Source organism: Microtus ochrogaster, chromosome 7 (genome assembly GCF_000317375.1).
Source record: "Microtus ochrogaster isolate Prairie Vole_2 chromosome 7, MicOch1.0, whole genome shotgun sequence".
In the NCBI taxonomy this organism is placed as follows: domain Eukaryota; kingdom Metazoa; phylum Chordata; class Mammalia; order Rodentia; family Cricetidae; genus Microtus; species Microtus ochrogaster.
The window spans coordinates 37,563,029-37,586,249 of NC_022014.1; the positions used below are offsets into that span (position 1 = coordinate 37,563,029).

The window sequence follows — 23,221 nt, forward strand, 5'->3', positions numbered from 1 at the left end:
AATATGAACAAAAGGGTCAAGACCATGATGGGGAAACCCACGGATTCAGCTGACCCGAGCTGGTGGGAGCTCACTGACTTCGGATTGACAACTGGGGAACCTGTATAGGACCAAACAAGGCTCCCTGAATGCAGGGGTAAATGGTGTGGCTTGGGCAGTATGTGGAGACACTGGCAGCGGGACCAGGATCTAACCCTAATAATGAACTGACTTCGTGGAGTCCATTCTCTATGGCAAGATACCTTGCTCAAGGCACGGGGTTGGGGGGAGTGATGGGACAGACTTAATTAACTTATTAACTTCCCAGGGGAGGCCTTACCCTCTCTGATGAGCAGATGGCGGGTGGAGGGAAGGTGGAGGGAGCGAGAGGAGAGGAGGGAGGGGGAACTGGATTAGTATGTAAAAAATAAATAAATAGGTAAATAAACAAATAATAAAAAGGAGCGTGTCTTGAGCATTAGACGGGTGAAAATATTCTGCAACATTCCCGGGCTCACTCTTCAGCTGATTTGGCTTGGTTTTGTTCTAAGTCAGGGTCTCGTATAGCCCAGGATGGCCTCAAATTCACTAAGTAGCCAAGGGTGACTTTGAACTGCTGACTTCTCCTGCCCTAATTTCCAAGTGTTGGGACTACAGGTGTGTGCCTTCATGCCTGGGAATTTTGACTTTGACTTTTTCTTCTATCTCTTTTCTGGGGACTAAGCCCACAAATGCAGTTTCTCACCTGAACTGCCATGGCTGTTCTTTGGCTACTGAAGCCTGGAAGTCCCTCCCCTTCTCCTCCCCACTTTCCTGCTTTGTGGCATCCCCCTCCCTCTAGCCTCTCCTACTTTGATAGCCTGGCTATGACTAGTAGAAGTTCAACCAGGTCTAATGGGCAACCCCAGGCCACCGAAATATGCCAGTTCAAACTGGTCCTGCTGGGAGAATCTGCAGTGGGGAAATCTAGCCTGGTGATGGTTTTGTCAAAGGGCAGTTCCACGAGTACCAGGAAAGTACCGTTGGAGTGGCCTTCCTCACCCAATCTGTGGGTCTAGATGGCACAACAGTCAAGTTCTAAATCTGGGACACGGCAGGGCAGGAGCAATACCAAGCCTAGTCCCCATGTACTACAGGGGTGCCCAGGCTGCAGTTGTGGTTTATGATATTATTAATCAGGAAAGTTTTGCCTGGGCAAAGACATGGTCAAAGGAACTTCAGTGGCAAGCCAGTCCTAGCACTGTTATTGCCTTGGCAGGGAACAAAGCTGACCTTGCCAACAAGGAGTGTGAAGAGGCTCAGGCATACACAGGTGACAACAGTTTATTAACTATGGAAACCAGTTAAGACTGCTCTGAATGTGAATGATCTCTTCCTGGCAATGGCAAAGAAGTTGCCAAAGAGTGAACCCCAGAATCTGGGGGGTGCAGCAGGCCAGAGTTGGGGTGTGGATCTCCCTGAATAGCCCCACCAGAACAAGAGCCAGTGTTGTATCAACTGAGGGTGACTGGCAGCAAACACGTGTGGAGTTAGCACGAGAGCTAAGACATAACCTCCATCTCCACCCCTCAGCACACAGCCCCTGCAGTGACAGCCCACTGCACCCTGGCTCCCAAGGGCTGCCTCCTGACAGCTGTCATGGCACTTTTTAACACTTCAGCAACCAACACCAGGTAGCTATTACCACTACTATGCCCTACTCTGGGGTTTGGGGTCAAGGGGTCAAGTCTCCCTAGGACCTTCCTTCCAAAACAAACTTCCTTTACTTTGTATTCTAGGTACAAACAGTGACCTCCTCACTGTTTCTCCCCCACTGTGTTCTTCCCAGGGTTTCAGGGAAGACTCTACCTCCTGTCTCTCCCCTCCCCCACCTCTCATCACTCTCTGTTCTTGATCCTGTTTCCTCCTCTTCCCAAGATGATGGAAGGTAAACCCGGGGATTGAGAAGGGAGACAATGTCATTTTAGTTACATTAAGGGCCCTGCAGAGACGGTAAGGCTCAGAGAAGGAGGGGGTAGGGAAACATGTCTCTTTTGTTTTATTTATCTGGTAGGAGTTTCTTGTCTGTGAAACACTGTAGCACCCATGAGCTGGACTTGTGGAGGATGTTCCGAGGTAGGCATGAGACCTGGGAAGCAAGCTCACAGGCACCGTGGGGGAGTTGTTTTAGTTGATTGGATAAAGGTTGAGGCGCAGTGACTTCTGTGGCTCTGGAACTCTTCCCAAAGCTGTTTTCCCTCATCCAGCCTCTTAGTTCTCCCCACTAACTCACCCCCCATTCTAGTGTGGGGATTGGACCTCCGAGTGCTCCAAAGAATCTTAACTGGTTGCCTGCACCCTTAGCTCTGCTGTGATCTAATTGGAGGAGGTACCAGTTTCTGATACCCATCCTCAAGTTATACACAGGCATTTCCCCTACCACTGCCTTGAGATGGCCTTAGCCTCAGACACCATGCCTCTGCAGTGTGCACTTTAATTGACAATATTCAGCCAGCATACATGTTTTACAGGGGTGTTGATTGATTTACCTATTCTTCAACCTTTTTAATTAAATGGAATGTACAATGTATGAGGTTTGGGGACACTATAGAAAACAGTAACAGTAGCAGCTACTAGGGCCCAGTCTCCACTGCTAACCTCCTCTGACCGATTCATGCCTCTGTTCTTGGGCATAGGTCTGTCTGAGCAACTGGGGAGTGACCTCAGAACAGCAGGGGCCACGGTAGTGGAGGGAAGGAAGGTCAGGCAAAGGGAGGGTTCTCACTTCCCAGGGTTCACATTCAACTTGCTGTATCTCACCGTGTCTTGTCTACGTCCCTGTAAACAGTCTTCAATCTCACTGTATGGGCTGTCCTGTCTCCTGTTGCCCCCTTTCTTTTTTCTTTTGTTAGTATCTTGAGTTTAGTTCCCCCCTCCTCCACCCCCACTCTTACTTAATCCATGTGCCAGTCAGGGGTCCTGCCTTAGAGGTCACTTGTCCTATGACAGGCACAGTTAGAACTGAAGGTGCCTCGGGGCTGCCTTGTGTTATCAGAGGGCTTTGGTCCTTCCTAAGTCTCTGGCCTCTACATCCTTCCTTAGGTGTTTTACGGTGTCCATGGGAAGCCATCAGGGCAAGAGGGAACTCGGTTCTTTCATGTGCTAGCCAGAATTTTGGGGAAATTTGCAGAAGAAATGAAAGACCACAGTAACCCAGAACTAGAACCTTTCCGTCCCTTTGGCTGACAGACTGACGGCCTTTTGTCTCCGAGCAGCTGAGGAAATCACGAAGCCAAGATTCTCAGGAAACCAGCTCAGGTTCTCTCACTTAGGCCTCAATTCTCCTCCTTTTCCAGGGGCAGCCTTAGTCCTCACGGCCCTGAAACACACGTCCTTTTCCAACTCTATTTTCCTAGAGCTGTTAGTCCGCCAAAGCACCCAGGTGCATCCTTTTGACAAGTGAAGCATCTAGGGTGGCTGAAACTTCTCTGCAGTTTTCATGGGACGAAAGTGAAGATGTTTTATGGCCTAGGCTTTTCTCCTCCCTCCTGCTCGCCCTCAATCTTAGGAACAGTATTTACCTTAGCTTCTGGGTCACTTCCCCCAGCCCCTCCCACTTCCTCCAACAGCCATCAGTGGCCAATAGCTCCTCAGTCAGGAGTGGGATATCATGACCCTCTCCCCATCCATGCTGGGGTTTCCACTGCCTTCATCTTGTACAGATCTTCTACACGAAGCCCCAGCCTCTGTCCATCTATGTGTGCAGCTGCACCATCAAGGCAGGGAAATACTGCAGACACCCACTCCCTCTGGCTTTAGAATCTTTCTGCTCCCAGCTCTGAGATGATGCCCGGGCCTTGTAGGAAGGGATATGATATAGCTCTCCCGTTTAGAGTTGACCCCCCCCCCATAGTCTCTTAGTCTCTGCCCATTGACCAGTTGTGGATGTCTGTATTAACCACTATCTACTGCTAAGAAAAGTAAATAATAATAAAAAATAAACAAATATAAATAAAAGCTTAACAAGTTATCTTTCCAGATATGGACCCCACAAGACAAAATATTTGTTCTTAACTGTAAAGAAATTCCCATTCATTTTTAAGGAGGGGTTTGTTGAGAATTTGCCCCTACATCTCTTTCCTTGCAGCATATTTTCTTTAATGAATACACACACACACACACACACACACACACACACACACACACGTGTGTATTCCCATTCTCATGCCTTTAGCTTGTCGTGTTGTTCCCAGCACATCTTGGTGCCCATGGGGAAGTCTCTCCCTGACTCCCTTGGCCTCTCCACACTGGAGATACAACCATGAGCACAGCTTCACGGTAGGGCTGTACTCCATTGAGCCCACAGACCTTCGAGCTAAGGCATGCCTTCCAGCCCTTGCAGAAGGCTTTACTTCCCATTTGCAGCTGGAGGACGCTGGCTGAGGCTAATCCTTGGTAGCTCCACAAGAGGAAGATGACCAGTTCTAAGTCCGTGTGGAGCCCCCTCCCATCCTTCTGGGAGTCACTGCTTCCCAACATGTGCTGCGCTGGCAGCAGTGACTTGTCCAGGATGAAGCCCTGCAAATTATAAGGACTTCTTCCCTCTCGTCTCTCACCCACCTTGCTGCTCCTGGCATTGGATGCCACCCTGTGGAGCAGGCCACAGTGGAGCATGTAACTGTTGTGTTTATACCTTCCTTTCTCCATCCTGGCCAGAATTCCTGATCCAAAACCACATATAGCTAGTAAGCTTCCCCCTCTCCCTCGTATCTGAGTCCCAGCCAGCTCTGGTTGTGATGTTTTCCCTTTAAGTTCAGTCCTCCCTAGCCAGCCAAGGTGATTTGGCTCGGAAGTTATACTATGAACAGAAGGTGTATTATAGTCAGGGTGGCCTGGCCTGTCTAATGCCCCGAGTCTCCTGAGAACATTGCACACGGCTTCAGCCAGCCTATATTCTAACACAAGAGGGCAGGGGCTACCCCAGCTTAGAGTACACCTCCACTGTGTCAGTGTGGTGAGACTCAGCCCTGACAAGGGAGGTCAGTTGTCTTCAAGAGACCCAAATGATAGGACTCTGACTGTCTTTCCTATGATCAGCCCCTGGGACATAGTCTCAAAAATTGGTCTAAATTGGATCCCCAAACTTATAAAGGGAGAAAAAGAGGAAGCCATTTTGTTTTACTTTGTAACAAAATAGATCAAGAATGCTGGCAACTTCATGGCACATTGAGCTGTAGTCAGTTGGTAGCTAAAACTCTGTAGCTAGCTCAGGGAGGACGCTGAGATGCCTTCCTGGTCGATATACTCATGGTTTTTCCTCAAAGCTTACATTTGTGATGGGAATGCTGCCTGTGGTGCAAACTTGTCTTTAAATTCAGCCCCAGATGGCACCTTGACGACCTTCCTCTGTGTGCACCCCAGCCTCTGCTCCCCTGCTGGCTTCTCTGCCACCAGCCTTGCTCCTCCTGGCACCTCTGCTCTCACCTCCCTCTTTGGCTTCTCCTACATGGCACCTTGATCTTCTCCGCCTGCAGAGCTTTCTACCACTGCTCTCCCTGAGAGCTGCCTTCTTCCTCATTGCTCACCCAGGAACTTCACACAGGGAACTTGGAATGATAAACAGCCACGCCCTCTTCCTCAGAGGACATTCTCCTCCGTCATGAGGTGGCTGATGGGACCTGGGCACCACCAAGTACCTGCTCCTTCTGCGTGTCTGACCTGTCTCAAATAGAACCCAAAGTAGATGGTTTAGTCAGTATTTCCCACCTTCATTGAGAATGTCAAAAGGCCCACTGTGGCTTTGGCCCAACATGGAAAACAGCTGTCTCGTCCCAACCACCTGCTGCACACATGAGAGGTCCCAGTCTAAACTTTAGCACACAGCTAGGCTGACGGAGCCCGTACTCATACCCTAGTTAACAGGCAGGCCAGGCTCCATTGCAATGCCCATACAGAGCCCCAGTGGTCGTAGCAGGCTACTAATATAGAAAACAACCAGGGGGAGTTCCACCGAGTCTGTATGATCATCTATTCAGGGGAATGAAAGGTGATGCCAAACCCGTTAACTTACGACTGATTATCAGAGATAACACGGGAACCTGAGAACCCTGCCCTCTTGCTTTACAATCTAGGGGAGCTGGAAGCTGCACAGTACGCTAATGACGCCCCTGGAAGTCAGGGAGGCCAGGCCTCCCTGCCTGTGTTACACAACTGCCATTCCCAGCACTGACATTAGACAGAAGCCTGAAAAACTAGACCAAGGTCCCTAGGATCCTCCTCCAACTTTACAGCGCACAGCCTTCGAGGTCTTTAGAAAATGAGAGTCAGCTGGGTCAGATTGGAACAAAGCTGATAACAGGCAGGCTGTACTCATGGTTGTAATGGCCCAGTCTCTGACTAGCCCAGGCAATGCTCCAGACAATGCTCCAGAGCCATCTAGTGGCATTCTGGTTCAGTCTAACCGCACAAGCGTATTCAAATGAGCCTGCACTGTATTCAAAAACTGTTTGCAGGCGGTGAAGGGTAACCATGGATGTGGCCCAGCACAGAATCCTAAATTTACTTGAGATATTATGAGGTTAGATTTTTGTTTGTTCGGGCATCTTGGGAAGGGGGATCTCATAGCATAGCTGCACAGGTCTCAGTGGGAAGTTTGGAGACAGACAACAACCTCATATTGTAATGCCGAAAGGTCAGACAGGCTTAGAGGAAGCAAATCCAGCCTCGGGTTTGAACAGTTTTGCTGCTATTGTTGCAGTCAGCCAGAAAAGCTCAGCTAGGAGTGCCCGAATCCAACGGGCTATACCACTCCCCTGGGGCAACTTCCAATCAGCAAGATGGGTTTCTTGAGGGAAGGCCAACCTTTTGTCCAGGACCTCATGTTAAAATAAACCTTGAACAAACTCTACCAGACCCCGACTAAGGCTCTATGGTGAAACTCCAGCCCTTTCTCCTATGAAAGTGAAGCTTGGGTTACATTGGAGACCCCTAGATGTTGGAGATGCCAAAGCTATAGGCTGTCTGTTAAGGGAAGCGGCATATATGGAGTAGAGCCAACCCAAGAGAGAGGAGCATGCTTCAGATAGTAAAGTTGGATAGGCAGAGCCATCTAAGCCCTTTCATGTTGAGCATGGAGCTGTAGGATTTGGAGTTTGCTCTGCTGGGTTCTGGTCTTGATGTGGTGCAGTATCACTCACTATGCCCCCATTCCTCCCTTGTATGATGGCAATGCATATTCTGTGCAATTGGAAGGTGGAAGCATGTGACATGCATTCTGATTTTACAGAGGGTTACAAATAAAAGAGCTTGCCTGGAGTCTCAGATCAGGCTATGGACTTTTAGACAGTGTTGAGGCTGTGGAAGACTATGCCGTTGAGCTAAATGCATTCTGCAGTATGACATGTTCATGACCCTATGGGATCCAGAGAATGGAGCGTGATGCTTGGGTGACATTGTTTCCCACAGGCTCATGTATTTGAACACTTGGTCCTCAGTTGATGACACTGTCTAGGGAGGTTTTGGCCATGTGGCCTTGTTGCATGAAGAGTGTTACTGGAAGCAGGCTCTGGGAGATTAAAGGCCTTTGCCATTTCCAGTGACTCCCTGCTTTGTGCTTTTGGTTCAAGATGTGTGGTCTCAACTTGCTGTTCCAGCCACTGTGTCTATCTGCTGCCATGTCTCCCCACAGTACTGAGATGGATAGACTCTTTCTTACCCTCTGAAACTGTAAGCCCAAATAATCCCTTCCTTCTGTAAGTTGCTTTGACCATGGTGTGTAGTAAGAGGCACTTGTTTGTTCCAGCTGCTCAGACCCGAAGTAATCACACAAAAACTGTATTATTTAAATCATTGCTTGGCCTATTAGCTCTACCTTCTTATTGGCTAGCTCTTACATCTTAATTTAACCCATTTCTATTAATCTGTGTATTGCTACATGGCTGTGGCTTACTGGCAAGGTTCCAGCTCATCTGTTGCCAGCAGGGTCTATATGGCGTCTCATTAATTCTGCCTTCTTTCTCCCAGCATTCTGTTTAGTTTTCCCTGCCTAGCTCTGTTCTGCCCTGCTATAGGTCCAAGGCAGTTTCTTTATTAATTAATGGTAATCACAGCATACAGAGGGGAATCCCACATCAATGGTGTTTTATCACAACAATATAAAAGTAATCAGGCATAGTGGTATTTGCACATGACTTTAATTCTAGCACTAAGGAGGCAGAGGCAGGCTGATTTCTGTGAATTCAAGCCCAACCTGGTCTACAGAGTGGGTTCCAAGCCAGCCAGAACTGCACAGTGTGACCCTGTCTCAGAGAGGGGAACTAATACAAGGAGGAAGTGGCTTATTTGGCTTACACATTGCAGTGCGTTATTTTAAAAAAAAAGAATCAAGACAGGAACTCAAGGCTGGAGCTTGAAGCAGAAACCACGGAGGGGCACTGCTCACTGTCTTATCTCCAGGCTAGCCTTCAGCCTCCTTTCTCATGTAGCCCAAGCTCGCCTACCCAAGCATAGCGCCAGCCACCATGGGCTGCAGCCTTCCAGTCAACTATCAATTTGTAAAAAAAAAAAAATCCCCACGGATATTGCCATGGGCCAAGGTGATCTAGTAAATTTCTCAATTCAGGTTCCTACTTCCCAGGTGTCTCTAGGTTTGTGTCTGATTGACAATTGAAGCTATGACGGTAGGTTAACCAGAGCTAATGGTGTATGAAATGCCTTCTAGTAACCCATGTCAAAATATAACTTTGAAAAAAGTTAGAAGGGAATTGCCCTTCAAGGCAGACAGTGCTGCTCCCAGAAGACATGGTTTATTAAACAAAAATCAGAGTGCAAGGCGTAGGATACCTCCTGAGGAGTCATTGACCAGGGTGGGGGCCCTCAGAGGTCTCCACAACCATACAGGCTGTTACCATCACCTATAGTTTTCCATCAGACTAAACTGCAAGGCCTTGTGCTGGAGATACCACAATGCTTTGGCTGCGGAACATAGAGAAGTCAATCTCCCACTCTCCAGGAAAGTTCCCCACTGGTGGCAGCTTTTGCGGTGCTGGAAGGTACTGTGTAGGCTACCAGGAATAAAAGACGTCAGTGGTCTTGCCCAGAACTGGGCAATACATGCTCTAATACTGACCAGCTGGGCAAGATTTCTCCACTTGTACAACAGGTCATAACTGTTATGGGGTAACTGAGCAGGTCCTGATTGAAGTTGAGGGCTGCCCCACAGCAGGGCTCTCCTGCCTGGTACTGTTCACCTGATCAAAAGTCTGTGTCTGGGGAGGTCACAGGCCCTACGGTGGAACCTTGTTGTTGTGATTATGTTGCCAGATTGTCTTCTATGTGTTTGTGTTTATACCAGGGATGCTCTCATCTTTGGTAAGCGACGTTTCTGTTTTGTTGTTTGTTTTTGCAATGGGCTGTAATCAATGCAGAGTTATAACAAAGTGCTAATAGTAAGTGACCGTGAGTGCTCAGCTCCAAATTGGATATCTGTACTCCTGTACTTTCTCAACACACGCACACACAAACATATGCATGCATGCACACGCACACACGCATGCACACATACACACATACACACACACGCAGACACATGCACATATACGTACACACATGCATGCATGCACATGCACACACAATACACACATACACTCACGTGCACACACATGCAGACGCACCCACATACATGTACACTCACACACACTCAAGGTCTCAGACATTTTTGAGGAGTTACTAGCAATTGGTAGCCACTGGCAAAAACAGAATCCTTTTTTTTTTTTTTTTTTTTTTTTGGCATGGTCTTACTGTGTATTCCTGGCTGGCTTCTACTCACTCTGTAAACCAACCAGACTGGCCTGGAACTCACAGAGGTCTGCCTGCCTCTGCCTCCCAAATGCTAGGATTAAAGGTGTCTGTCACCACACCTGACAAGAGAATCATTCCCAGGTGTGGTCACTGGTAGGATATCCATGCTTTAGTGGGTGGCACCACACCCATGCACACGGGGCAGCACTAATTGGACTTAGTGGGTCATCAAAAGGATAAAGGGAGGCCATGAACTTGAGAGGGGAATGTGTTGACGGGGATCTAAGAGGAGTTGGAGGAAGAAAATGGGGAATGGATATGATTTCATTGTATGTATCTATGACACTATTGAAAAATAAATCAAATAAATAATACTTTTTTTTTTTTTTTTGGAGAGACAGGGTTTCTCTGTGGCTTTGGAGCCTGTCCTGGAACTAGCTCTGTAGACCAGGCTGGACTCGAACTCACAGAGATCCGCCTGCCTCTGCCTCCCGAGTGCTGGGATTAAAGGCGTGCGCCACCACCGCCCGGCCTAAATAATACTTTTTTAAAAGTAGTTTCATATCTCCCACCTTGCACCGCATGGAGATCAATTCATAATTGATCAAAGACTTAAATGTAAGATCTGAAATTTTGAAAAGTTAGATGGAAAATTGGGAAATCACTTCTAGATGTCAGCATTGGCCCGACCTTCCTGTAAAGTATAATAAAGTATAGAAAATAACCCTACAAATTGACAAATAGGATACGTGAATTAGAAAGCTCTCTCTGGGACCCTGGCAGGCTGCAGGGTCTCTCCAGGTGCTGCAGGTCAGGTGCTCTGGAGACCTGGCAGGCTACAGGGTCTCTCCAGGTGCTGTAGTCAGGTGCTCTGGCTCCAGGTGCTGCAGTCAGGTACTCTGGGGACCTGGCAGGCTACAGGGTCTCTCCAGGTGCTGCAATCAGGTGCTCTGGCTCCAGGTGCTGCAGGTCAGGTGCTCTGGGCAGCACCCCCCCCCTTGTTGCACTGTTAGTTTTTCTTTGCTTTTTGGTGGTTTTTCAAGACAGGGTTTTTCTGCGGTCCTGGAACTCACTCTGTAGACCAGGCTGGCCTGGAACTCACAGAGATCCACCTGCCCCTGCCTCCTGAGTGCTGGGATTAAAGATACAAACACTGTAAAAGATCAAGCCAGGATCTCCTCCCCGAAACCTACTGGTCCTGTTGCCATGTGTGCAATGAGAGTAACCCGGTGAGACCAGGATAGAGGCTTCTAGAAGGACAACCATAAACTTCACAAAAAAAAAACAATAATAACAACAGTTTAGAAATGACACAATCAGCTCAGTGAAGTTATGGAGCAAGAATGTAAGGAGACTAAATGTCTGCCCGATGCCCAAGAACACAAAAACATAAGGCTGCTGCTGGAGACCTCTGAACTACACAGCAGGAGCCCAGCAGGACCCCACTCTCTGCTCCTGTAGCCCACTATACCCCACCCCCACTCCAGGAAGAGAAAGAGACTTGATCACATAAAATCACAGGAGGGAAAAAAGTCTTTAAAGCTACTTGCAATCACTCTTCCAAAGCAGCCCTTGAAGGGAATGGAAGCTGCCAGCAGGTGGCAAGATACACAAAGCAGTGCTGATTTCCTGCAGCCAGAACGGAGGAGAGTCTGAATTGCATTTTAACTGCAAAAGGAAATGCTAATTTAAGTTAAATATCGAATTTCAATAAGATTTTTGTAGAGTGCTAAAAATCGCTTGGTTACTAATAGTTTTGGTTGTATTCGTCTCACAGAACTCAGCCTGGCTTCTGGCAACTTTATATTTACCAATTCAAACTATATCTAAGATGTAGCCTGTGCAATGTATGACGCCACGTGAAGCATGAAGTAGCTTCCTTTGTGTCGCTGAGCTTCTTTTCCCATCTACTCTCGGCATGTTGGTGCTCTGCGGTGGGCATGCTGGGACAGAATGCTGGCATCTGTGACTCCTTCCAGGTTTTATATTAAGGCCCTTTAAGGTGGTGCAGTTTTCTTTTGTGTTCTAAAAGATGTCACCGAGTCACGTAGAATAGTGTCAGCTTGTCAGAAATGAGCATTCAGGGGGTGGGAGGTGTTGTCTGCCACACTGCAGTCTCCCTGCAAATTCTAAGACGTGCCCAGTTTGAACTCACACGATAGGAAAAGTCTGTGAATGAAAAATCAGTGCTCCTATATTGGGCCCCAAGTTCCCAGCATGCCCAAACCACAGCCAAGGGCACCAAATACAAACGAGACAGAAGCTGGCCAAGAGCAGCAACCCCAGTAGGGGAGTCTGGCACAGCACCTCCACTCAAGGTGTTGCTAGGACACCCTGAAGTGCCCCATCTTGATGCAGAAGCTGAAACGGGTAATGCCACTTCTGCCCATCCTTGTTAGTAGCAGAGGCAGAAGCACAGATGGGCGCTGTGATGCCCCGCCCCAGGGCTAACTGTTCTGCTGTATCAGGCCCAACCGCTGGACTTGTATTGATCTAGGTCAACTTGTATTGATCTAGTCAAGCTAGAAAATCGCAATTTTCCCCCATGTCATAAAAGGGAAAAAAACAACAAGAGGTGGAACAATACCATCTAAAGAAAAGTCATAGGACAGTGCACGTTTTGTTGCTTCGGAACACTTTAGGACCCTATGTGAGACGGAGGACTGGAGCACAAAGAGATCAAATCAGCTCTAAATTCAAGGTAATTTGCATCTGTTTTGTGCTGATGGTGACTTTGATAGCAAGAATAAATGAGCTGTCATCTCAGCTGGGTTCTGGGGAGAAGTGTGCAGAGCTGAGCGGTTGGCTCTATGATGCCCAGCGTGCCCAGGAGAATTGTGCCGTGCTGAGCGGTTGACTTTGCAATAAGCAAATGGCCACACTCACCAACCCACTGCCTTTTCAAACCCTTACTTGTGTGGGTCACTAATGAGGGGTAAAGCCTGTCCTATCTGACTGGGATGGCTTCTAAAGCCACTAGTGATCACAGGATTAACTGTCTCATCTGGCTTAATTGAGGAGTCCTGAGAAGGCTTGTCACTTGCTGCATCCTAATAAATGGGATATTTACCTACACGTCACCTGCCTCCCACGGGAATGGCACACTGAGTTATAAAATGAGAGCGAGATCCGTAAAGGAACCACAAACAAAAGCACCAAGCAAATGTAGGCCTGATAGGCAGGATCAGGAGATCCACACACAATGGGTCTTGCCATCCCATAGCCCAGGAGAGGAGAGCAAGAGCTGGCCGGTGGGATTGCATGAGATTAAAAAACCAAGGAAGAAGCAATCAGTAGAGTGAAGAGATCCGACAGAACAGGAGGGAGTCCTTCCTTGCCAGTGCTACCTCTGGCAGGAGTTTAATATCTAACACCGATAAAAAACTAAAAAATTAAAACACCAAAAACAAACCCATAAATCATCTAATCAATGAATGGGTAAATGAATTGGACAGTTCTCAGAAGTAATAAAATTGGCCAATGGATCTATAAAAAGATGTTCATTTGATTCCTGTATCCGTTAGGAAAACGCAAGTCAAAATTGCATTGCGATTTCAGTGCCCCCTCCCCCAATTGGTATGACTATCATCTGGAAAACAAACAGCAAACCCTAGTAAGGACGTAGGGGTGAGGAGTAGGGGACGTAGGGGAGGAACAGAGCACAGTGCTGGCTCAGCCACCGTGGAAGAAACTCACGATAGAGCACCAGAGCAGTGCCACCCCTGGCTGTACACCTGAAGAATATGAGGGTCTCTACATAGTTCTCTCCCATGTCCTTTACTGGACTTCATACTTAATGTCAATGTTTGAGGATCAAATCAAACATGGCAATACCTATGCATCTCTCTGGAGATCTGAGTGGCTTACCATGCTGTGGATACTCTGGGAATCCCAAATCCCTTCTAGGAGACTCTTCTGCCCTACTGGGGACACAAAGTGGCCTCTGGAGTGTGACTGCTTCACAGGACCTAGGTGCCTACACTTACGGCTTGCAAAGGCTGTGATCAGAGCCCATGTTACCTGGTAGCCTCAGGGTGGTCAGACTTCCCACAGAGCTATACCTGCCTCCCTAAGAGTGCGCTGAGAATTTATTTGGTGGCCTACATGATATGGGTTGGGTAGTCCAACAATGACTACCTCCATGCTGGAGAGGCTGAGAGCCCAGGAGATGCTCAGTTACAAGGCTGAATGTTTCAGCCATGCCAATAAAGGCCTGGAGGATTCCAGAGAGTCACTGCTCTTTAGTCCACACAGGAAGACCAGAGCAGCTGATGGAGGCATCGATAATGGGAGAGAGGGCCTCAGGTGCAAGAAGCAAAGGTCAGTAAGCAAGCAGCATTGCTTCCCCACCCCCACCCCCGCCTTCAGATCTGGGCCACTGCCAGAAGATGCTGCCCACTCTATGGACTGACCTCCTGCCTCCCCAAGGTAATCTTTCCTGGAAGCCCAGAGTCTCGACTCTCAGTTGATTCCAGATGGCAATTAAGATAAACTATCATGCAGGGCCTGGAACCACGGGGGTTTGGTTGTTTTGTTTTGGTTTGATTTGATTTGGTTTGAAACAGGGTCTCACTGTGTAGCTCTGGTTGTCCTAGAACTGGCTGTGTAGACCAGACTGGCTTCAAACTCAGAGATCCATCTGCCTCTTCTTTCCGAATGCTTGCCTCAACACGTCCAGAGTGACACGGATTGTATTGATCCCAGCTACTTAGGAAGTTGAGGCAAGAGACGATGGATTTGAGCTAAGCTAGCCTGGGCTACTTTTTGAGTCCCTATCTCAAAATAAAAGGTGGAAAGAAACTGAGAGAGACTATTTATAATACTGAAGTAGAGGGCACTAATTTAAAAGATCCTAAAACAAACAGAAAATAGGGAAAAGCAAGTACAGTGGTCATCAGAACATCTTTGAGTAGTCACAACTCTGGTGCGAGGTGGTTAGGGACAGACGGATGTGGGGAATCCCGGTGAAATCTAGTCAGCAAGCCACAGAGGAAGCTCCTTACTGCCGGTCTTCATGACAGCTGAGTTATGAAAACAGCGAAGTCCCCACCAACAGGCAAGTGGGCAAAAGAAGATGGAGCATACATTTCTGTGGCGTTTGTTTCAACAGAAAAAGAAAACATTCAGGGAAAGAGAATAGAACTGGACAACATCATAGCGAGTGAAACAAAAAACATGTACACTGTGTCTTCTCTACCTGTGGGCCTAGAGAGAAAACGGGGAGGGCAGCCAAGGTCACAGCACCCAGTGCGCCTCAGTGAAGGCGCCATTGTACAATCCATGTGTTGGACGAGGAAAGTATGCTAATTTTAAAAAAAATGAGACTGGGTCTTACTCTGACCAGCCCAGCCTGGTCTGAAACTCCAGGCTAGCCTTGAACTCAGGACAATCCTCCTGTCGCAGCCTACCAAGTGCAAAGATTATAGGCAAGAGTCTGCCCTATCCAGCTTAAAAATCTTTTTTTTTAACACACACACACACACACACACACACACACACACACACTGTCTTGAAGTACCAGAGGCCTGTCCAGAGTCTGTTGGTTGAAATCCACGTTAGAACCATGTCTGTTGGGAGAGTCCTTGCTCTCAGTTGTTGGTGGCCACTTTTCCTTGGCTTGAGGCTGTATTACTTTGCTCTCCTCTTTTTCTTCCTCTGCCTCCATCTTAGAAACACACTGTTAACTGTAGTTAGCTGACCCAAGAACGCACTCACTCACCCTCACCTGAAGACCATTAGCGTACAGTCACACCTGCAAAGTCCCTTTTCCACGGCAGGACACCCACAGGGAGGAGGATCTGTAGACTTTGGCAGCTGACCACAACACATCCTCTCTAACCTTACCTGACTGTGTTGGCCAGGCCTCTTTGCGTATCATGCATGTGTTAATGCTCAAGTGCCAATATGGCAGTCCCGAGAAAGTCAGAAGCAAGAAATGGCAGCATGGTTTGTTTTCTTTGCAAATAGAGTAAACTCTCCACTCCCTTCTCTCAGGTCAGCTTCTCTGAGAACATGGAGCCTGGCAATATCAGCATATTTCACCTGTGCTGTCCCTTCCCGGCCCCCCGCCCCCAGGCAGTGGCTTCCGGTCTCCAGTGCTGGGAGGGACACCCAGGTTCATACCCGGGTCATAGCTGGTAATTCATGGACACATTATGAGTAGGAAATATAAAGTGGTGTCTCTCTCAGTGGGAATATCTTTCCTTCTATCCTGGAAGTGCTATGATCATGATTAATATCCCCCTGGGGGAGTCCGGCTAGGCCTCCAGGAAATGGCATTTCCTCAGCTTACAGATGGTATCTGTGGTGTCTTCCTCCGTCTTCACCTGGTCATCCCTCTGTCTGTCATCGTCCTAATTTCATCTGCACTTCACCTTAATCATCTCTTTACTCTAAACACGAGTAAACACTCTGAGATAACAGGGGGTCATGAACTTGGAGAACACAGGTCAGCCTCCATCCTGTAGCTTTGATGGGCCAGCCCAGGAGAAGCTGGGTGGAAAAGTCTTGGTGCCGGAGATGATAATTTAAATAACGAGAACAAAACCAGTTCCAGAGGTCAGGTTCAGGCACAGCTCTGCACTCTGGATGTCCTGGGAAATGTCAGTCTGGCACCGACTTCTGTCCTTCTTACCCAAGACATCCAAGTGGCAATCCCTGGTCTCCATCTCCTGCTTCTCACACTCTCTCCTTTTCTACCAGCACCTCTGACCTCCACATTTTCTGCTCCACGGTAGGCTTGCAGCCCACTCTTCCTCCACCAGCCCGTCCCGACGAAAGCTCCAGCTTCTGTCTGCTGAGCCTTTATTAGCAGGAGGTTGGGACTTGTTGGATAAACTCCCACAAGAATGGAGGTGGCTGCCAGGCTCAAAGTCCCTGGTCGGTCCCAGCATCATGTATCGATCTCATCCATGCCCTCATCAGCCCATCCATCCACCCGCCCACACATCCATCTATCCCATCCATCCATCTAGCCAATTAGCCATCGACGGGCTCTCATTAATTACATATAAGTTTAGTAAGTGCCTTCCACATTAGTCAGAATGCATCAGTGCACAAAACAGACGAAGCGGGCTGCCGCTCAGATCTCACATCAAAGGCTACGTAAATGTTTTCTATAAACAGTGAGATATTAAATATTTTAGGGTTTGCAGCCCATATGGTCTCTCATAAATACTCAATTCTGCCATAGCTGTGCAAAGGCAGCCGTCTCTCCATGGATGAACGAGCATGATTCTATTCCAAAGGCCATTAGCATTGGGATTTTGTATTGTTTTTATACATCATGATTATGTTTTATTAAAGCAGCAGAAAAAGTGACTGTTTTACCCCAAGAAATCATGTTATCTGCACACCACAAATGCTTTGATTCCATCTATTTGTCCCTGAGCTCTTTGCCTTCAATAGTGTTTCGGCACACAAAAGAGAGGTATTACCTCATCTCAGTAGAAATAGGCTTTGTGTTTTTCTTGTTTAGAAAAAAAATATGGTGGATCTAATTCCTCTGGTACCAGTCTATTCCCACTTAATTTAGAGTCTTGAAAACTAAGGCTGTGTTTTCACACGCATGCGCACACACATGCACATACACACACAGTTTGAGGTGACAGCTTCAATTCTCCATGTTGGGTACTAATGAGCTGAAACGCCAGCAGTTGGAGCAGCCGTGTTGCTGGTGCCATTGCCTGTGACGAGTTGAGACACCTTCATCACTTACATTCCAACACGCCCTTCTCTTTGATCAGCAAATGTGCTTTTGTGAACTCTACCCCAGCAGGTAAGGCACACCAAGCAGCAAAACGCAAACTTAAAATTGGCAATCCTGATAGAATATTCAGGGTTTTTTTTAAATTGGGTTCTTCTACAGAAATTAAAGCTAGTTATTTTTCCACTGTAGTCTGAGTAGCCATTCTGTGTCCTTTTCTACCTCTTTGCAGAAAAGATACTTGGGCATTGCACGCTTGTTAAGGCAGGAGACTCAGCTGTTCTCTTTAAGGACATTTGTTTATTGGCCCGTGTGCCAAGAGTCAAAGATACCAGAATGTGACTTGTCCGTAGCCTGAGCAACACATTCCAACAACTGGGGTTTCCTGCCCTCTGCTGGTTCCAAGTGGATATTTATCTATTTAGGAGTGTGTACGTATGTCTGTATGATAGAACATGTGTGTATGTGGGGATGAGTGTGCACATACACAAGGCCAGAGGTCAACATTGGAAGTCTTCCTCGGTCTCTCCCCACCTCTTTAGAGATAGGGTCTATCAGTGAACTCAGGGCTCACAGCCAAACTGCCCGCAAGCCCGTCTCCAGCTCCCCAGCGTGGGGATTTCAGGTGTCAGCAGTCATGCCCAGCTTTTATGGGAGTTCTTGCGATCCAAACTCTGGTCTTTGTTCTTGTACGACCAACGCTTTACTGACAGGGCCGTCTTTCCTGCCCAACAACTGTATCTCTGGTGGGTAGAACACACACACATTTCCCGTTAAAAACAAAATAAACAAAAGTAAAACAAGTGAGAATGTGAAGGCTGGTGTGGGCTCTTAGCCAAAGAGCCAAAATTCCAATTCCATAGAAGACATCATTGAAGGTCATCAAAATTGTAACGCTTGCCCAGAATTTTAGATTCCCAGTAGAGTTAGTAATGATGACACGTGGGAAAAAATGTCTTCCATGCCATTTTCTAAACAGGGGGTCTCATCTGCTGGTCTCGCAGAGAATGCTCTGTGAAGGCCGGGAACACCAGGCAAACATAAGTCAGCCCAATGACTTCAGTCCTCCAATGCTTTTTATTTGGTGTGTGATCCCAGTAGGCTCCAGGATTTTCCCTGCTGGGGCCAGGAAGCTTTCAAACTGGAAAACACAGGCAAACGAATATCCAGAGAAGGACACAAATGCACAAGTGGAAAAGTCTCTCTCTCTCTCTCTCTCTCTCTCTCTCTCTCTCTCTCTCTCTCTCTCTCACACACACACACACACACACACACACACACACAGAGCTTCAGGACCAGTTACCCTGTATTCTTTTGAACTGGTGTCTTCTGCCATCCTTGAATGATGAAGTGCCATCAATGGCCAGCTCTGACTTTTCTGGATATTTCTGCTGAGACGCTGCTCCTCTCCCTTCGGCTGGAATGGCATGGCTCTCTGTTATGCTGCTGTGTAGAGAGCGCCTGCCATTTACCAGAAGAAGAGTTTAGAACTCCTAGGTCCTGAGCCCCGCCCTACTTGGATCACTGCCCTGGGAGGTCACACAGGGCAGACAGTATGTGTGGGCCTGGCCAGTGGTGGCATCACCTGCATGTCTGTCTGTAGCATGCTCATCAGCTGAGGGGCTCACGGTGCCTCCTAATCTTGGCTAGTCAAATAAAGTTTCCATAAACACCTGCTCGACTTTGTTTATGGGCATAGCGTCATTTCTCTTAAGTAGCCACGGCTTGTGGAGAGGCTGACTTGATCTGAGAAGTCAGCCTATGCCTGAGTTGATTAAGAAACTGCCAGATTTTGGACATTTTTGCCACATTCATTCTCTGCTGAGTAAGCAGGAGGCTCTGTTGTGGCTGCTGTCATCTTGTGCTGAGAGCCACAGAGAGGATGCTGGGTGTCCCTGGAGCTGGAAATGGGGTCAGTATCATTTGAGGACACAGCTGTGGACGTCACCTGTCAAGAGTGGTAGGACCTCAGAGGAACCTCTGCAGGGACGTGATGCTGGACACCTACTGCAGCCTGCTGCTCTTGGAGCATCGCATGGCCAAGTCTGAAGTGGTCTGCAGGCAGGAGCATGGATTTGAGCCATGGAGAGAAGCAGAAGCTTAACCACGGAGCCTCTGAGGTCGGCAAGACTCCAGAGGTCAAGAGCTAGCCTGAGAAACTCAGCGAGTTGTCACACACACACACACACACACACACACACACAGAGAGAGAGAGAGAGAGAGAGAGAGAGAGAGAGAGAGAGAGAGCAAAGTATTCTACTTGAAGTGTGCCTTATGTGACATCCGAATCCACATCAGTGCAAAACCCTGCGAATGAAGACAGCCACCTCCTAGCTGAGCTTGAAATGGCACCAAAACCCCGAAGAGGTCACCAGACTGAGGAGTGCGCTGTAGTAAACAGGCTGCTATGGTTCTCCTGAGTCTGTGCCAAGAGCCGCTGAGAAATCCCACAGACCCACATTAGCAGGCATCAAACAACTCACGACAGTGAGAGCTCACTTCAAATTTAAAAATAAATGGGGCTCAGGATGGAGCTCGGTGGCGATGTGCTTTCAATATTTGCGCCGTGTGTCTATACTTATAAATTCTTCATGTTACCTTCATCTTGAGGATATAAACCCATGGGTGAGTGTTTGTAAATATAGTCAGTCATGGAGAAACTGTAGCCCATTTAAAATTCCCCTTGAGCAAGGATATTTGTTTGATCATGATGAGTTAAAAGAAAAAAAACAAAAAACAAAAAACCTTTGCTAAGAAACAAGGTGCTGAATGGTAACATACAGGTCTGGCCTCAGACTGTTGTCCCCCCCCTCCACCTCACACTGTTGCCCCCGCCTCACGCTGTTGCCCCCCCTCCACCTCATACTGTTGCCCCCGCCTCACGCTGTAAGTCTGATGTTAATTTTGAAATGGAATTATTATTGGACATTAAAGTAGTTCAAATATAGGCAAATAAACATAATGATATAGAAAGAACAGGAAGGAAGGACAAGCCAGAGGTGGGTGTGGTTCAGCGGTAGGGCATGTGTTTAATATGAGCAGGCCGTGGGTTCCACCCCAGAAAGGAAGGGAAGGGAGGTGAGAAAAAAAGAAAGGGGAGAGACTGGGGAAGGGAGGGAAGGACAGAGGGCTGTCAAACTGACTTCCAAGGTGGCAGTACCATTTTTGGATGTCTTTTTTTTTTTTTTTTGGATGTCTTAAAATGTCCAGCAGAGGCCATCATTCTGGCCAAGCCTAGGACTCATCCACCTGCCTCTCAAGCCATTCAGCAGGCAGCCTGAACGCCTCAACACCCTTCAGGACCCACGGGGCAAGCTACTTAAAACCCCAGCCCCAGCCCTCGCCTGCTGCCTCCTAGTCTGGACTGCACCGCTGGCTCTGAGTAGTTCAGGTCAGCTGGCCTTCTCTCTGCTCCTCCAACTCACTGCACACCAGCTCCAGTTCACCCTGCTGGGGATATTGGAGCCTGTGCTTAATGCCGTCCACTGGGTGCTGGACACAGTTACCAGCAGGGTCTCTGAGTCAGGGCAGGTCCCTCGTGAGGTCTTCACAGGCTGTGTTCTGATCATCAGCTGCACTTCACAGAGAAGAAGACAGAGGCAGAGAGAAGCTCATTCGCTGGCTTGGCTGGGGCACTAGACAGAGGCACAGACGGCCGCGGTACCTACAATTCTGTCAGCCACCAAGCAGAAGGCACACAGATGCCCTGGCCCGTCTTGGGATGCTTCAGAAGGGAGGCTGTGTTTGCCACTGAGTGTGGCAGGCCCTGCTGACCAACGGTTAGTGACAAAATGCAGTTCACTGCAAACGTATTCATCAGATGCTAAAAACGTGTTCCACTAACGTGGGTTTCCCTTGAAAGCCTGTGTATTCTTTGACGTAATGTGTTTCAAAGTGTTATTCTAAAAGGATGGCACAGGGCACAGGACATTTCTAAAGCGTTCAGCAGTGAGTTCCTAAACTGGGTCTAGCGTTGACTGTGCAGCTGCTCCCCTGCGCCCCTGGGACCAGCTTCACAAGATCCTCTTGGCCCTCCCCACCCCCATCATAGGAGCTCACCTCAGCCCACCACTTCTCTCCTGTGGTTGTTTTCTGTCTCTGATAGGGCACCTTCCAGGTGAAAGGGGCCTACTTTTCTGAGTGCTGAGGCACAGCCATGAATAGGAAGAAGTTCCTGCTCTCAAGCACAGAGGCCAAAGCAACCATGGTGTGTGTGTGTGTGTGTGTGTGTGTGTGTGTGTGTGTGTGTAGGGCTGAGTGGTGGGGATGAAGGCTGGGACCAGCATGTTGCCCTCTGCATCCTGTGTTCTACATAACATTGATGGAGGCTCATGGAGTGCCCTCATGGTATGCACGAGGCTCTGTGGGATGATGCCATGGTACAAAATCCATGAGGTCCAAATAGGGCCCTCTGGGGCCCTTGTGCCTTCCTGACAATCTGGTGTGTCTCCCTTTCCCTTTTGTGGACATGACTCCCTTAGTCAGAATCCTCACTTCTAGGGGACTTGGACCAGGACTCTAGTGCAGCATCTGCCTCCTAGGTCCCATGAATGGAATGCTCTGGACAGCAAGAGCTGGACCTAGCTTGCTTCCCGACAGAGAGTGGCAGCTTACAAACACTTGTGGGAAGGATGACCAGGGCTCTTCACTTCTTGTATAAAGAGGACAGTGCCCAGAGTGGCAGGCAGACGACAGGACTGAGCCCAGAATCTGGGCTTCTGAGTCCTCGCCAGCCTAAAGAGAGCCCCTTCTGCATTTCCTAAGGAAGATGATAGGTCAGGAGTCCAGAGATGTCCTAAGTCCAAATTCCCCCAACACAAAGCCCACCCATTCCATCCCAACCCTAACCTCAGGTTCTGGCTTCAGATTTCAGCCACCTCTGGCCTTGGGCAAGACCACTTCTTCTCTGGTGACTGGTGGCCAGGCTTTGTCCTGGCTGGGCCACAAGAGGGGCTGCAGAGCCCTCTCTGTACATGGGAAGGAAGCCTGTAGGCCTCACGATCCGTCCACTCACTTACATGTAGAGGTGCACTGTACCCTCTCCTGGCCCCAGGGACCCAGGGAGACCAGTGAACAGCCCGGGTACTATAGGGTTAACATCCTCAGAGGCCATTGAGGATGAACCCCACCTCATCATGGTCTACTTTAGGACCCATATCCCATTTCTCTGGTAACTCAGAAAGGTAAACATGGTCTTTGCCACCTTTTAGGATTTAAATTACCATACGAAAAGGTGGACATATTTGGATTTTGTTGAGGCCCATTGAGGCAAAACTCTTATCTCCTGGTCAGAATAGAATCTAAATTCTACCTCTGGCCTAGTGTGGGGACCTGGCAATCTAAGCTTCCCCAAACACTATATAGTATAGTTTTCTCCCCTAGGAGTCAATCCAGCTGGGCTTGTTAATCACCTAAGCAGGTATCCACCCAGCCTCACCCCAAGAAATCTGGTTCACCTGAAGACACCTAAGAGGAAGAAAGAACCAATTATCCCCTTAACGAGATCACGTGTGTGTCCCTCCCAGGAACCCCTCCCTGAGTGGGGGTTCCTCCTCACAGAGCTTCCACCCCATAGGGCCATGGAGCCCGCCAACGTTTTAGGGTTACTCAGAAAAGCATAACTTACTTTCCCTTCTCTTCGATCTCTTTCTCTCAGATAATGGGCAAAGCCTGCGAGTGCTTTTCCCGACTCTCTAGACCCTTCTCACTCATTCTGGGACGCTCTTCCCCAACCCCTTTCCCATCATGCACCTGCTTATC

General features: G+C 48.3%; 1 pseudogene; it reads left to right on the plus strand.

The window, feature by feature from the left end:
* Positions 1-845: 845 nt before the first annotated feature.
* Positions 846-1,480, plus strand: LOC101982001 (annotated as a pseudogene).
* The last annotated feature ends 21,741 nt before the right edge of the window (positions 1,481-23,221 follow it).